We start from the raw sequence: 6,923 nt of genomic DNA on the forward strand, positions 1-6,923 counted from the left end.
ACTGGGTTCCAACTAGCAAAAGTGAGCAGATTAAGGACAATACAAAAATATACATCCAGAGGATACTTCATCTGCTGTGTCTCTTACATTTGCCATAGTTACAAGATCAGGGATAATTCTGTAGTCTTCGTGCAGTCTTGACTGAATGCTGGCCAGAGTAAAATTAATTTATTTGAAATCACACACGTCTCTAAATTCCCCTCCAGTTTTGGATGGGCTGCTTGCCATTTTTAGTACATTTCAACTTCATTTCATATCAAAGAGGAAATACTTTCTTTTTCTTATCCAGTTAAACTCACTGATGCACCTGCAACCTCCCAGGCTGCACAAGGCAGGGCCCAGAAACTTCTGCATGGGGGTTTTGTCTTTCTGTTAAGAGGGTAGTGAATTTATTACTTCAGGTATTACATTCTGAGATATGACATTTGTATTATTGCACCTTATAAAAATTTTAAAGCTGTACATAATCTTTTAGAAGCACTTAGGGATTGTATGGGCTTTTTAAAAAATATCCTATCCAGGCAAATTTCCAAACCAGGCTTTTAGCAACAGGCTTTATTTACCTACTTAAAATGACAACAACCTCAGCCAGCTGTTTGCAGCAATTGTTAATTCACAGCTTGCAATTCACTATCTTTACTTTTTGATCCAGTAAGTTCTGCCAATATACAAACTCCATGATATCATCCCATAAAACTCCTGAAGAACACTCCTTACCTTGCAGGCACAGAATAGCACATTCAAAACACACACATGACATGCAAGCCCTTACTGGGGCAGTCTGCTGTGCCCCCCATCATAATTACATTTCACTTACCAAGAATATTACCAGCAGTGCCCTCAGGTTATTGTGATCCTTAGTTTCTGTGATCATATTTTCAATGACTGGATTAATAAACTATTCTAGCCTCATCAAAGTCAGACCAGTGAGGAATGAGCCTGAGGTCTGATCAAGACAGAGCCAGAGTGCTGCCTTCCCAGAAACAGAAGTTTGGGATGGAGTTTGTTAAAGGTGTTTTTTCTAATTTTTTTTTTATATTTTTTATTTATAATGACTCCAGAGCCTCCAAGAAGTCACACATAAAACAACTACCTTCTCATGAAAGGTAGCCATGCCATGTAGGAAACCACAGGAAATATATTCACAAATTATTTCAGAGTGTGAAGAGTTTTAGACCCAGTTCCTTGCTCTGCCAAACTTGGAGAAGGGATTTGAAATGAGCTTTCTCACATTTCAGGCAATGTCTGTCCACCAGGCTAAGGAATTTTTGAGAATCTGTATTCATACTGAAGCAATGAGCAAAATCTGGCATGAACTTCAACTTGGAAATACTTTTTTCTTTCACAATCAATGCATACTTTACCATCTCAATAAAGCTAGAGAAGGCCAGCAAGATGGACTGACAACTCAGGCTAAATTATGTATCAGGGAAGCCTCTCTTCTGATGAGGACATACTCAGACACTTCAGGTCCACACCATGGACCATATTCCTTCAGGAAACCCAGTACAGTTTTGGGATGTTAAACATGTATGTGAGTTCCTCTGTAAAACCCAAGTGGCTGGAAAATCAAGATGCCACAGCATAAAGCATTGAAATTTTTTATTTAGGGAAATCAAGGTCTCATATAAACTTAATCCAAAGTACTGAGAATTCAGAATGCATTCTCTTCCTTATGTAAATCACCTTCCACAAAAGCTCTTCTGTTTTATTTATCAGTCAAAAGAACAGTAGGATTGAGATCCATGTACAAGTTTGGGGAGCAGAGGCCTGTGCTTTTCATCAGCAAAGGATGTCAGCCCAAGTACCTAGTGCATCAGAGATTTCCTGCAGGACTGTAACTACACATTGAAAACTATGATGTATTAACTTCCACAGTTCATTTTCACTGACTGGGTGCAAATTTAAAAATAAAAAAAAAATCTAAATATGCTTAAAAATCTGACCCTACCCACTGTGGATCTCATTTTCAAATGCAGTATTTTTGAACTTCTCAGTGTACTTCGTGAGAATAAATACAATGAAGCTTGAGAAGCAGTCAGAAGATACTCTGACTTGCCTAGGAGATTTTTTCCCTTGAGAAATCAGCATAGGCAAAAAGAACTTCTGTAACTTTAGAGACAAAATACACATGCCAATCTCAAACCCCACCAGTACAGGCAATGGAATTATTTCTCACATGCACATATTCACACAACTGTACATTTTAAATTATTAGGGGTATATATTGATTTGACCTTGGGGCAAAGCTTGGAGGTCATTCACCTGCTGTGAACACAGCCATAAACCAGCACTGGTATTTTGCATTCCTCTGCACAGTGCACCAGTACTGCCTGCTGTGCTTCTAAGCTGGTATAAATTTTTCACTACAGCCTGCAAGTCAAACGAGTCCTGTCACACCCCAAGAGGTGATGGGGGCAACAAACATTTGAGGAAAGGCTGTGACAGAGGTTTCTGTGTGTCCTGTCTGCCTGGCTGCTCACACACCTTGTCAGCTGCATAGGCCAAAATGCACTGGGATCATTGTTTCCCCAGGTCAAAGGACTGATCATCTTCTCACTGCCAACACAAGTGGGAATGGAACCCCCCAGACTTACCAATTAAACTGAAGTAGAAGCCATGAGAAACAGCCATACAAACACCAGCACCTTCTCATCATCTGTCTAAAACATGCCAATTCTTCTCTCTTCTCTCCAAAGGGGTGATGAATACCAGTCTGCTTCTTCTCAGGTGAAGGAGTTAACATCTTCAGAGGAAGGAGCAGGTCCACATTTCCACTCTGCAAGGATGGAGGTGTAAAATCTGCAGAGCTCTACCCTGCTGTTTCCCCTCAGAAGGAACAATCAGCTCCCCAAAAGTATGTGGACTAACAGGAAAGATTTCCAACTCCCAGCACAAGGGAATGCAGACATGCAGGCAGGATCCAGACCAAGTGTTGAGCACTAAAATAGTCTTTGAACTGATGAGGAATCACACAGCCCAAGGACCACTCTTAGCTAACTCTGACCTCTGTCACTTGCTGTGAGTGGTCTACTTATCCATAGACAGCAGCAGGCCTGAGATACATCTCTCTATGTACACTTGTGAAAAACTCATGGATTTGTATATGTGAATAGGAATATATCAAAATCCTTCAGACTTGGATATGAAAATCAGAGAAAAACAAATTTCTGCCGGAAGCCAGAATTTAATTTTTACATCATTGGTTTGGTGGGCTTCTCTCATTTATAAAAGTTGCACTTACAAACTGTGATATGCTGAAGTGCCCAGAGAGATTATTCCTTCATGATCATAAGTACAGGTACCCCAAAATAAAGAGACACTTAGAGATCTGTTGCCAAAAGACATTTGTGTAGCTCCATAAATACTCTTTTCCAGAAAGTTTAAAGCTCACAGGATGGCTACCCAGAAGCCATCCTGGCACATCTCACCTGCAGTTCTCAACAAGAAATATATGTTATTTTCTCACACCTTTCTAGGAAGTAATTTAAAAAGATTTTGGCTCCAAAAGAGGTGCAATTGTACTCATTTTTTAAACTATAAAAACTGAGTTCCAGCATTTTAATGCCCTAGCACATCATCAGCACATCAGCTCACAGCACTTACTTTTATGTTGCCTTCTGTGCTTACACCTTTGTTTCTACAGAAAATAAATTAATATTTTCTTAATATTTGAACAGAAAAAATTGTTTGTGATAAATGAGCTATATGATGTTGGAAGGGGCCTCTGGGGCTCACCTACTTCAAACTCCTGAGCAAAGCAGGTTTAACTAGAGGGGGCAGCTCAGGGCCAGTGACACCGCTGCTCAGAGCACGGTCCTTTCCCCAGAAGCAGAAGCCGTGTGCTTCGAGCGCACCCTAGTGAACATCCTGCTGAAGCTTCTTTTGTCTGCTTTGAAATCCTGCAAGTTTCTATATTTAACTATCAGTGCTTTGCTGCCTTGATGCTGGGGTCTGGCTTTTAAAAAATACATTTATTACAGAAAATTTGGAGATGTAGATGTGCCTCAGTACTTCATAAAAGTCCAGTTGGGTATTTTACCCATCCATGAATTACACTAAATTATTTTTTGCAGTGATTCACTGAATGTGAATTACAGAAGTCTTCCCAAAGGTCTGGAAAAATTATTCATTTTTGAGTATTTTTCTCTCTATATAAATATTATGTTGCTGCTGTTACAAGAGGCTTGTCTTTCCATAAGTTAAAATCATAGAAGCACAGAATATCTCAAGTTGGAAGGGGCCCATAAGGATTGAGCCCAAGTCTCTGTTCCTTGCAGGACTACCTAAAATTAAACCATATGACTAAGAGCATATTCCAGATGCTTCTTTAACTCTGACAGGCTTGGTGTTGTAATCAGTGTCCTGGGGAGCCTGTTCCAACCATCCTCATAGTGAAAAGTCTTTTCTAATGTTCACTCTGACCTTCCTCTGAATTTCTGGTGCTTGCTCCATCGGCTGGGGACTGCACAGCTCTGTAGCCTACCCAGACATTTCTGTAAGGACACTCTGTCCTAGAGAGAATGCACAGCTTCCTGAATTCAGCAGAATCAGTAAACTTCCTTAATGTACATTCAACTCCTGTGTAGAGCTCATTTACCAAAACATTAAAGAGCACTGACCTACAAATGAGCCTTGGGGTGACAGACTGCCAGCTTGATGGAACCCCATTTACTGCAACTCTTTGAGCCCAACTTGTCAGCCAGATTTAAGACAAAACTCCTTACTGGCTGTGTCTTGTTACTGGCAAAATAACTTTAAGATACAGTTGTGAATAAGTGTACAAAATATATATGGAAAATAACCTTAAGAATTCAAAAAAACAAAGCCTTCAGATTTGTCAAGGGTGTAAATTATCTTGCTGCAGCCACTTGCAGAAGGTACCATAACAATAAAGTGACCTGAATAAGTGGTCCTGAATACATTTCACATGCAGGATAAACCTCTCTGATGTGTTCAATTGAAAAGCACATGGTTAAGACAAACCACAAGGAGACATTTATGTTTTTATTTACTACCACTATTAATTCTCCAGAGAATATTGTTAGTTGTTATTAATTCTTCCAGAGAATATTGTTAGTTGCTTCTTTATAATTCTTTGAACTGCATTTGACTGTCAGGCTGTGACGTGCACTTGTGTTCTCACCTGGTATCACATCTTTGGGCTAAATTAAAGTAACAGTGGAATTTCCCACACTTACAGACGATTCTCCACTGTTTAAATGAATTTAAGGAAACAAAAAGGAAAATCCATCAGCTCTCACTTTGTGCTATGTTGTTTTTGTGATACAACTGAAAAATCCCCCTTTGACTGTCACCTGTTCCAAAGACCTGCACAGGTGCCTGCACTTGTTTTGTTTTGCTGCTGAGTCCTGCAGGGCCAGCACATGCAGATGCACAGAAACCCATCTGACCAAGACATGTGGTACCACATCCCTAGTCATGGTTCCCAGCTGTCAAAGCACAGCACATCCTCTAGCACTGGCCAGGCACAGCTATCTAGGTCAAACAGTACTTAACTATTCTCAGTCTTTGTCCTCAGCAAAGTGGCCAGACTATAGACAGCTAAATCTGTCTTTTGATGCAGTTTTGTAACACTCATGAAGAGCTGTGCTTGAGCTAACTAACATCAGTGGCTGGGAGATCACTGAGTGCTGACAATATGCATCATTCAATTATTATTGCATTCTGAATATCTTTTCATTTGGCTGTTACCTCCTTTAAGAAAGGCATATCTCTTCTTTCTAATCCAACAATTGCAAATGGCCCAGTCAATGGTACAAAGTCAAACAAAAATAGTCTTTCATCAAGCTACATTTTGGTCAGGAAGGAGCAATCACAGGGCATGGCCCTGCCCCATTTTCTTCTCTTGAAACAAGTCATATGCTGGCTGAGTGTGTGGGCTAAATGAGTGTCTCCTCTTAATCCTCTCCTCCTATGTTACAACCTGTTCAGTCTGAAGAGATGATAGAATTAGCAGTTTGAGCTTTCCTGTTCAGTGAATGGTTTATGTCTCATCATCTATTCCTTCTCACTGCTATCGAAGGAAAACAATCTTTTGCATAGAGGTTGGGCAGAGAACTGATTGAGAACAGCCCTGCAGAAAACATGGGGGTGATGGTTCAAGGAAAACTCAACATGGGCATGCAATGTGTGCTCACAGTTCAGAAAGCCAACCTTGTCCTGGGCTGTACCCCAAGCAGGGTGAGGGAGGGGACCCTGCCCCTCTACTCTGCTCTTGTGAAAACCCCACCTGGAATGCTGCATCCAGCTCTGGATGGAACATGGAACTCATGGAGCTGGGGCCACAAAGTTAATAAGGGGACTGGGACACCTACCCTACAAAGACAGGCTGAAAAATCTGGGGCTGTTCAGTCCAGAGAGGAGAAAGTTGTGTGGAATAAACCTTCCAGTATTTGCAAGAGGCCTACAGAGTAGCCAGAGAGGGACTCTGTCATGAACTATAGTCATAGGACAAGGAGCAATGGGTACAAATTAAAAGAGGAGAAATTTAGGTTAGATTTTTGGGAAGAAATTCTTTACTGTGAAGGTGGTGAGGACTGGAACAGGTTGCCCCAGGGAGGTTGTGGATGTACCATCCGTAGCAGTGTTCAAAGCCAGGCTGGATGAAGCATTGAGCAGCCTGATGTAGAGGGAGGTGTCCTTGTCCATGTCAAGGGCTTGGGGCTTGATAATCTTTAAGGTCCATTCCAGCCCTTTAAAATTATGTGGTAAGCATCACTGTAAGTATCACTGAGTAAAATAGAAGGGGAGGTTGGTGACTGAACAGCTCCCCAGGGCAGTGGTCATGACACCAAGTCTATCAGAGTTCATGGAGTATCTGGACAAAGTTGTTAGCCACAGTTTGGATTTTATGGTAGTCCTGCAAGGAGCAGAGAGTGGAATCCATGAACCTTAAGGGT

This window comes from Erithacus rubecula, assembly GCF_903797595.1.
Source record: "Erithacus rubecula genome assembly, chromosome: 1".
NCBI lineage: Eukaryota > Metazoa > Chordata > Aves > Passeriformes > Muscicapidae > Erithacus > Erithacus rubecula.